The sequence below is a fragment of the Pecten maximus genome, chromosome 6 (genome assembly GCF_902652985.1).
Source record: "Pecten maximus chromosome 6, xPecMax1.1, whole genome shotgun sequence".
In the NCBI taxonomy this organism is placed as follows: domain Eukaryota; kingdom Metazoa; phylum Mollusca; class Bivalvia; order Pectinida; family Pectinidae; genus Pecten; species Pecten maximus.
This window is the reverse complement of record NC_047020.1, coordinates 24,469,546-24,478,172: the sequence shown is the minus strand read 5'-3', so window position 1 is coordinate 24,478,172 and position 8,627 is coordinate 24,469,546. Positions and strand designations below refer to the sequence as shown.

At 42.1% G+C, this 8,627-nt stretch overlaps 1 long non-coding RNA gene across 2 annotated transcripts; it reads left to right on the top strand.

Moving 5' to 3' along the window:
- Nucleotides 1-1,878: 1,878 nt before the first annotated feature.
- Nucleotides 1,879-4,514, top strand: LOC117329319. 2 transcript variants are annotated; one of them, XR_004533150.1, is made up of 3 exons: nucleotides 1,879-2,272; nucleotides 2,419-2,596; nucleotides 2,820-3,844. It is a non-coding gene; the product is annotated as an uncharacterized LOC117329319 (long non-coding RNA). The 2 variants fall into 2 exon arrangements; XR_004533149.1 differs by lacking the exon at nucleotides 2,820-3,844 and adding an exon at nucleotides 4,380-4,514 and having other exon boundaries at nucleotides 1,881-2,272.
- Nucleotides 4,515-8,627: the final 4,113 nt, after the last annotated feature.

Sequence of the window (8,627 nt, the reverse complement as noted above, 5' to 3'; positions counted from 1 at the left end):
TCACAACCCAGCCGGAATAGCTCGGGGCATTTCCGAAACATTTCCTGTCTTCCCTTTAACGCTCTCTTTTGCCTCAGCCTCACGGGCATCAGGGTGTTACTTGCGCCTCGGGGTCTCCTCGTACCATACATCTCCTTGACCTCGGACGTTTAGTTTAACACAAGCATTCCGTCCTTTTCGACTCTAAAGTTTGGTCGCTTCATAATCTGTAAGATAACAGGGACATTGTTATTTCTATATTCTGATCAGGTCACTCTCACTTGCATAAAAAGTATGTGCACATAACTGCCACATACTTGTAAAATGTTCAGTTATGATCACAGAAACACTGTGAGCACAGGGACCTGTAACAATGTTTCCAGGGGAAGGAGTTTTCTAATGTCTAGCATACTATATGATTTACTTATTACAACATATACAAAACAATAATAGATTATTGAGTGTTCTAGGCAAGCCTCTCCCCTGGAAATAGAGAATACATGGTCATTGTCTTAAAATATAAGCTGTATTTTGGCGAGTTGTGTCCCGAGCCAAAAATACAGCTTATATTTTAAGACAATGACCATATATATGATGGGTGTATTCCGACAATGCGGTGGCAGTTGCAGGAGAAACATTGTTACAGGTCCCTATGATGAAGTATTTTAATCTAATCATATATAATAGACTAGCAGCTCCACCTAAAAACATATTGTTACAAGAACCTGTGATGCAGTATTAAAATTGGATTAAATCATAATATACCAGACAAACATCTCCCCTAAAAACATTGCTACAAGTCACTATGATGAATTATTTTAATCTAATCATATATAACAGACTAGCAGCTCCACCTAGGAACATATCATTACAAGTCCCATGCTGCAGTATTTGGAATAAGTCATAATATACTAGACAAGTCCAGAGCTCCCCCTAAAATCATTGTTACATGTCCCTGTGGTACAGTCTGCATGTTTAACATACATAACAATTTCAAAACCTGGTTGTATATTATATATATAACAAGAATTACTATAGTCTAGCAAGCCCCTGTTCCCTAGGTTTGAAATATTGTTCCAGGTCCCTGTGGTTTAATCAGATTATAGTATACTAGACAATTGTCATCTCTCCCTAACAATAATTAATTGGTACAAGTCCCTGTGGTATGAGTGACTTAATGTAGTATTGAACACAATGACCATGCAGTTACAATTATTATACTCTAGACAAACCCCTCCCACTTTACTACAGGTCCCTGTGCGCTGCACTATTTACATTGTAAGACGGGATTTTTTTTAGCAGTGTCCCCATTGAATTGGTTTCGCAGCAAGCCGATTGTAATGTTCGGTTTTCTGTCAAAGTTTGTGGAATGTGTGTGCATGTAATTCCGGTTTCTAGGACTTTTTTGGATTGTTTACATTTGTGTTGATGTGGAGCTGAACCGGCGGTGGAGAATTCCAGGTAGGTCAGCAAGTTTCTTGCACTTTTTAATAGTGTGCTGTTCTGTCGTCATTATACGATGACATGTGTTCAGTATCAATGTTACATGCTGAATATAACATATTTGACAAATTTTGAGAACGATGTTACGTTTGTCCCGTTAATTAAGTGACAAGAGGCAATTTAATTACAGTACCCCACCCTACGCTTACAGATTTTGCTGTCGATTACGACATGTGTCTGACGCGGCCACTTTGAAGCGGTATTATTAGGTCATTTCAAAGTTATTTGTAAACGTTGTTACAAAAGTATGCGTCGGAAGGTCATATGATTTGGTGCTCATTCATATATAGCTCTAACAGTGATTGTAAAAGTGTAAACATAGATGTTGAAAACCTGTAAACAATGTGTCAATGTCGGCTCACACGTGATGCCGGCAACTTTGTTTACCTCTGTAGTGTCTCGGGCCGAGTTGACCTGATTGTTTACGCCGCCGGAAGTGCGTGACGGTTAACTGGCCCGTGTCAGATAAAGATCAACCCCGTGAACCGTGTAAGCGTCTCTTCACACCTGGTCGGCCGCGGGACCACACGTGTGTTAGACGTCCTCTGTTTTTAACGGAGCCAGTATATCTCTACGTAAGTAGTGCCAGTTTCCTTAGTGCTCCGGGCTTTTAGCTAGGACTCTAAGCCAGTAGATATCTAGTGTATATTCTATTGGACATGTATTCGACTGCTATATCATCACCTTATCCTGACCTGTCCAGCGACCCGTGGTGAGATACAGTGACTTCCACAGTGAACCAATCCACGTGCTCTACAGCTAGGTAACTTAGCTTGCAGCATAACCACAGGTACTTGTGGACATGATTATGATATTTCTAATTCAAATGTTTCATTATAGACGAGTAAATTAATGTATTACAGTCGCATGCCTAATTTGAAAAAAATATCGTACCTCGGCCTTATATTTATGCAATTTCCAAATTAATCTTCTTAGAGGCGAACGTGGCCGGGAACAAAACAGGGTCGCCTCGAAACATGGAACTATGCTGCGTCCTGATTGGCTGCTGAACGAAACATGGAAATGGGTCTGACCATTCAGCGCGCAGCAAGCTTATTCATGGAACAAAGTTGGAAAATTGACCTACCAGGACTACCAATTTACACAACTGAAGGTTCAAAATTAATTTTGTTCTCGACTCTTTGATTCTGAATGAGAATAATATTGCAAAGAACAGGAACAAAATGTAATCGTTCACCACAATGAAATACATATATATATATATATATATATAGCTTTCAAACATTCAGAAAAATTACTTTTCTATCTATGATTTGATCCTTAATTAAAGATGTTAATCTACTTGCATGTATAGTAATAACATATATTATATTTAGAAACACTGACTTAGTCACGTGACGCCAACAGAAAGTTGGAAAACAATCATTTCAGAATAACACCACCTATATAAGTATATATATCCCCTGCAACTATAACAAATTATTGATTATGTAGTGTAAGGTACCTTCCAGCAGCTATGCCATGCTCCCGCATCTCAAAACATGTCCACTCCCTTCGATTTCCTCCTTTTAATATCAAGATTTAATAGTGTTTATAAATGAAGCCTTAAATACCTTACCAGGCAACCAAATTGTTAGAGTTTTACATAAACAGTTGTTTTATCATATAGATTCTACAATTTTCAAAAATGGTTAATCAACACTTTCAATTCAGTGAGTTTTAGCCCTATTTTTTCTGTCGACTTCAGTACAGTTTCCCCATAGACAAAAAAAGGTGTTTTCCAAAAATTTCAGTGGTACATGTATTTTTCCAAATGGAAAACAGTAATAAGATAACTACTAAGTATATTAAACTGCAAGTTAAATGAAGTGTGGGCGGAGAGAAGTTTTTATAAATAGTTCAGTTCATAGAACCAGTTTCAACTTTAAGATGGATAAGATACATATATACATACAATAGGATCAGTCGAAATACTATAACATACTATTGGAGAGATTGTATATTAACCTTAATAGCGGTGAAAATTTCACTTAAACTCCAATTTCCCCGTTTCTTGAGACCAAGATTCTTTAAACGTCTCTTCAAGGTACGGTAGCTGCAAAATCATTTCGAATACTTACGCATACATCACATCAAATAAAATCAATCAATCAATTATTCTCCATCGAACTTTCGAACGCGAAGGAGCGAAAACACGATGGCGAAGGAGCGAAAACACGATGACGAAGGAGCGAAGTTCCATCGCTCCTTCGCAATCGTGTTTTCGCTCCTTCGCCATCGTATTTTCGCTCTTTCGCTCCTTTGCCATCCTGTTTTCGCTCCTTCGCCATCATGTTTTCGCTCATTCGCTCCTTCGCGTTGCAGGTAGGGCGTAAGAATTGTACCTGCTGCCCCCATTGCATGATCGTAAGAGGCGACTAAATTTGGGATCTTATCTTTTCTCTTCCTTCTGAACAACTTTCTTCTTCCTAATGTCTCCCTTGACAATACCTCATATTTGGCCTTTAGTTGAGCGTTCGCCGCTGTGAGGAAGGCTTTGGGTTCTGTCCCCTAGCCGAGACATACCAAAGTCTTTAAAAATGGTAGTTTCTATTCCTGCTTAGCGCTCAGCATATTAGGAGTAGGACGACCGGGTGGGGTGTGCTGCTGGTTGTCTTCGGCAGTATGCTTCAGTGAGGTAGCACTATAAATCGGCAAAAGTTCCGGCCTATCACAAGGAGACTTAACACGAATATACCGCAGCCTCCCAAAACACACATACGCACTCAACACACGCATGCATGTCGCACGCACGGGAGGCCGTCCTTAAATGACCTTAGCTGTTAATAGGACGTTAAACAAAATAAACCAAACCAAACCAATCCTTCGCGTTTAGGGCGAAGGAGTGATATTTAGAAATTTGGGCCTAACGGAACACCATACGATTACGATTACAGGCCCCACGCCACAGTTCGGGATAGAGATTTCCATGTTTGTGTTACGTCGCAGTGCAACGGGGTGTCCCACCCGCAGTAGGGGTTCGACTCCCGTCGACGGAGGTATTTTAAAATAAATTTTCATTTTCAATTTCATTGCTTTGTTTATTTTTCATTTCTCTAATATAAAATATAGTAAGAAACGAATAAATTTGTATTTAAATTCATTAATGAAATTCAATGACAAAATTAAACCATAAAATTGAGTAAATTTGACTGAAAATTAAATAGTCTTTAAAACAGAAAACACTATAAAATCTTTCGTGCTTTGATTCCCACCAGGAGTCGAACCTGGGTCTCCTGCAACATAGTAGCAAGTGTGAAACCCCTTCACTATAGGAACTTATATAGCACTACTTGATTTCAGACTGATTTGGTTGAATTTCTTAATGCATTTTGAAATATTTCCCCTCTGCTTTTACAAGGGCTTGGCACCTTCTAGCATTATGCTAGGCAGCATTAAAAATATTTCTATAACTCTCCCATCACCAAAACAAACAAAAAGAGTGTTGCTAGCTTCACTAGTTCTTCTTCTTGGGATAACCTCTTGCCTGCATTATCTGCCTCCATTCGTCAAAAGGCACCTGGGCTGTCTGGGTGCAAAACCAGTTACCGTAAAACTGTGTGTGTCGCGCTGTCTCTCGCCTGTCCACATTTCCTGCATTGTATCGGCCTCTGTCTTACATACCGTCAAACCACCCTGCCCCTTTCAACTTCTTCCTTCTGGCGCTTGTAATATGACTTCAAGCTGGGGGCCATGGCGGACTGCAGAGGTGGCTGCTGTGACACTCCGGGCAGGTTGGCGAGATACCTGGGTGGCTGTCAGGTGACTGAAATAGGTAGCTGTACTGTTGGCAAACCATAGATGGACTTGACAGGAAGTGGGACTTGAACTGGAGGCGGAAGCAGGAACGGTACTGTAATTGGTATAGACACCAGAAGTCGTGCAGAAACAGGAATTGGTGCATGTACCATATGTGGTGTAGGAACAGGAAGTGGTACAGAAACCGGAAGTGGTCAGAAACCGGAAGTGTCATCAGGACAGGAAGTGTCACTGATATGGAGACCGGTACCGGAAATGGCGATGGTATCCGAACTGGTACCGGAACTGGATGTGGTGTTTCACGTTGAGAGGACTTTTTGACTGCCTGTGTGGTGTTCTTTGGTGAAACTTTAGTGTGCTGCCTCTGTTTTCTGGTGGGTGACAGGCTAGCAGTGTTGGGAGGGGGGGCAGGGGGTTGGATAAAACGATGCTGCTAGGAGACTGGGACCCTGAATGGTGAATTTGGTCTCGTCGTGGGAGGAGGATTCGCAGCTGGGGGCCTTTCGTCTGCTGTTTTAATCCAAAGTCCTTGTTCTAGGATGCTTTTTATGAACTTACTCCCTAGCTCTTACTCCCTTAAATTTTTATACTTACCACTAGGTCAGTGTGGTTACGTTAACCTCAACAAGCTGGATCTTTGTGTGCGACATCACCTGCGAGTTACCCAGCACCTTGTCCCTTATACTCTTGTAGGCTCGCATGATCACGGTCCACCTTGTATTGGTGACACCTTACTGCTTGACCGGGGAAGGAAAGGCGTTACACAAGCGAATGATGATGGCCTCCACATATCTGTAACAGTCAGGCCATTGGGCCGCGATTCCGCATTCGGGCCAAGGAAACAACGCTTGGTCGACTCCACCCCAGGGGGCACCTTTGTCTTTGACGCCTTAAAGCGACCCGCTGCCCTGCTGCGGTGACCAGGTGAGAAGATGGTGGGTCTCTTGTCGTATGGATGGAGCCCATTCCAGAGGGCCACCAAGACAGATGCTTGTCCTTTTGAAAGGGCTGATGTCTGATTCCTGAGTGACTCCAGGTATTCTGCAAGGGCTTCTACAGCACTGTAGCCTTGTATGCCGTCTGGTCAATCAGACTCCTGAAAGACAAAATATATGCCAATACACATAAATGCATACATACATGCATACATACATGCATACATACATACATACATTTGTTTGGTTGTTTTTGTTTAACGTCCTATTAACACACAGGGTCATTTAAGGACGTGCCAGGTTTTGGAGGTGGAGGAAAGCCGGAGTACCCGGAGAAAAACCACCGGCCTACGGTCAGTACCTGGCAACTGCCCCACGTAGATTTCGAACTCGCAACCCGGAGGTGGAGGGCTAGAGTTAAAGTGTCGGGATCCCCGGACACCTTAACCACTCGGCCACCGCGGCCCCCTACATACCGTATTTATTCTAATAAACGCCCCGGGGGCGTGAAATTTTTCCAAGGGGGGGCGTTTAATGGAGATCAAAATTTCAGAGTCGGTAAGTTGTGAGATCTGTTGTATGTACTCATTTCACACCATGAAACATGTGTATATGTATCCAAAACATTGTAAAACTAAGTGACAAACATTTTGACACCCGTGTATGAAATTGCAAGAAATATAAACTTTGTTATTTATACCTACGGTAGTTGTACATTACGTAGATCTATAACATATATTATACATGAACATTGTTTGAAACACGCGGTCGAGTGTGTTAAATTGCGTCATAAATCGGTCACGATCCAGTTTACTCTCATCACTTGTAGTTTATCATATCTGCTATCAATCATGTCGGGTTTGAAGCGAAGTTATGAGGTAAATTTCAAACTGAAAGTTGTAAACTACGCCGAGCAAAAGGGAAAACATGCGGCAGCTAAGTACTGTGTTTAGAGTTGACCGGAAACGAGTGCGGGACTGGTGCCAAAACAAAGAAAAACTAAAAAACATTTCTAAATCATCAAAACGATGCAAGGGAGGAGGAAGGCCAGTAAAATTCCAAAATATTGACACGGAAGTAATGAAATGGCTTCAAGATCGCCGTGAAGCAGGTGTCCGTGTGACTGGGAAAGCCTTGCGCTACGAGGCCCTGCGAATGCATAAAGAAAATGGCAGCCAGTCATTTAAGGCCTCCGCTGGATGGTTCACAAAATTTAAAAAACGACACGGCATTTCATTCCGCCGATCCACACATGTCGCCCAACATTCGGTGTCCTTAATTGATAACCGTGTTGACAGATTCCTTAATTTCGTTCTAAGAATGCGTAGGCTACGAGAGTACCGTCATATGTATATAGCAAACATGGACGAAACCCCGGTATGGTTCGATATGCCTGGGAAATCAACATTGGCATTAAAGGGTGAAAAGGAGGTCCGTGTGACCAGTACTGGTCACGACAAACAAAAAATAACTGTAACACTTGCAGCGTATGGTGACGGAACTAAAATGGCTCCACTTGTACATTTTCCTGGTATTCGTCCCCTACCAAAAACTGATATACGCAGCGGGGTTGTCGTCTACATGTGCGGGGCCGGAGCTAAGTCGTGGGCCAACGAAGAAAGTATCAAATTTTGGTTAAATAAAATCTGGGGTGTCAATAATACCCACAAACGTTTGCTAGTGTGGGATTCTTTTCGGGGACATCTTACTCAGCATGTTAAGTCCCTACTCCGAGGCAAATACAACACAGACATGTGTGTGATTCCGGGCGGGTACACCTGTAAACTGCAACCAGCAGATGTCTCATGGAACAAACCATTCAAACAAAAGTTGAGTGAATTTTACGATGAGTGGTGCTTTAGCGGTCCCGTTGAGAAAACCAAAGGTGGGAATAGAAAAGCCCCCTCTAAGGCTACAATGCTCGTATGGATAAAAGCTGCATGGGACAGTATCACCCCAACTACCATCCAGCATTCCTTCAAAAAATGCGGAATCACGAATGCCATTGACGGCAGTGAGGACGACTTATTCCAGCATGACAGTGGGGATGAATTTGACGGATTTGACCAGTGACGTCCAGGAAGCTGAGGATGTACTGGAAAATTTAATGGGAGGTGCATGTGCAGTTGAACTCAGTGAAAGTGAAAGTGAATCCACCGGAAGTGATTATGACAACGAGGACAGTGGCGCGTATGACAGCCCGGGACATTAACATTTGTTGATACGATATACTAGTGGTACTGTGTATATAGTTACTGAAACTTTGTTTTGTGGTTTGTGTTAGTTTTATGTTGGATATCCTTTAAATAATAACCTCTGGACACATGTGGATGGATATATAACTGTGCCACGGTAAGTTCTTTTTCTCGAATTGAGGAATTTTTTTTCCAAAAAAAAGGGGGGGGGGGGGGGCGTTTATTAGAATAAATACGGTACATACATACATTCATA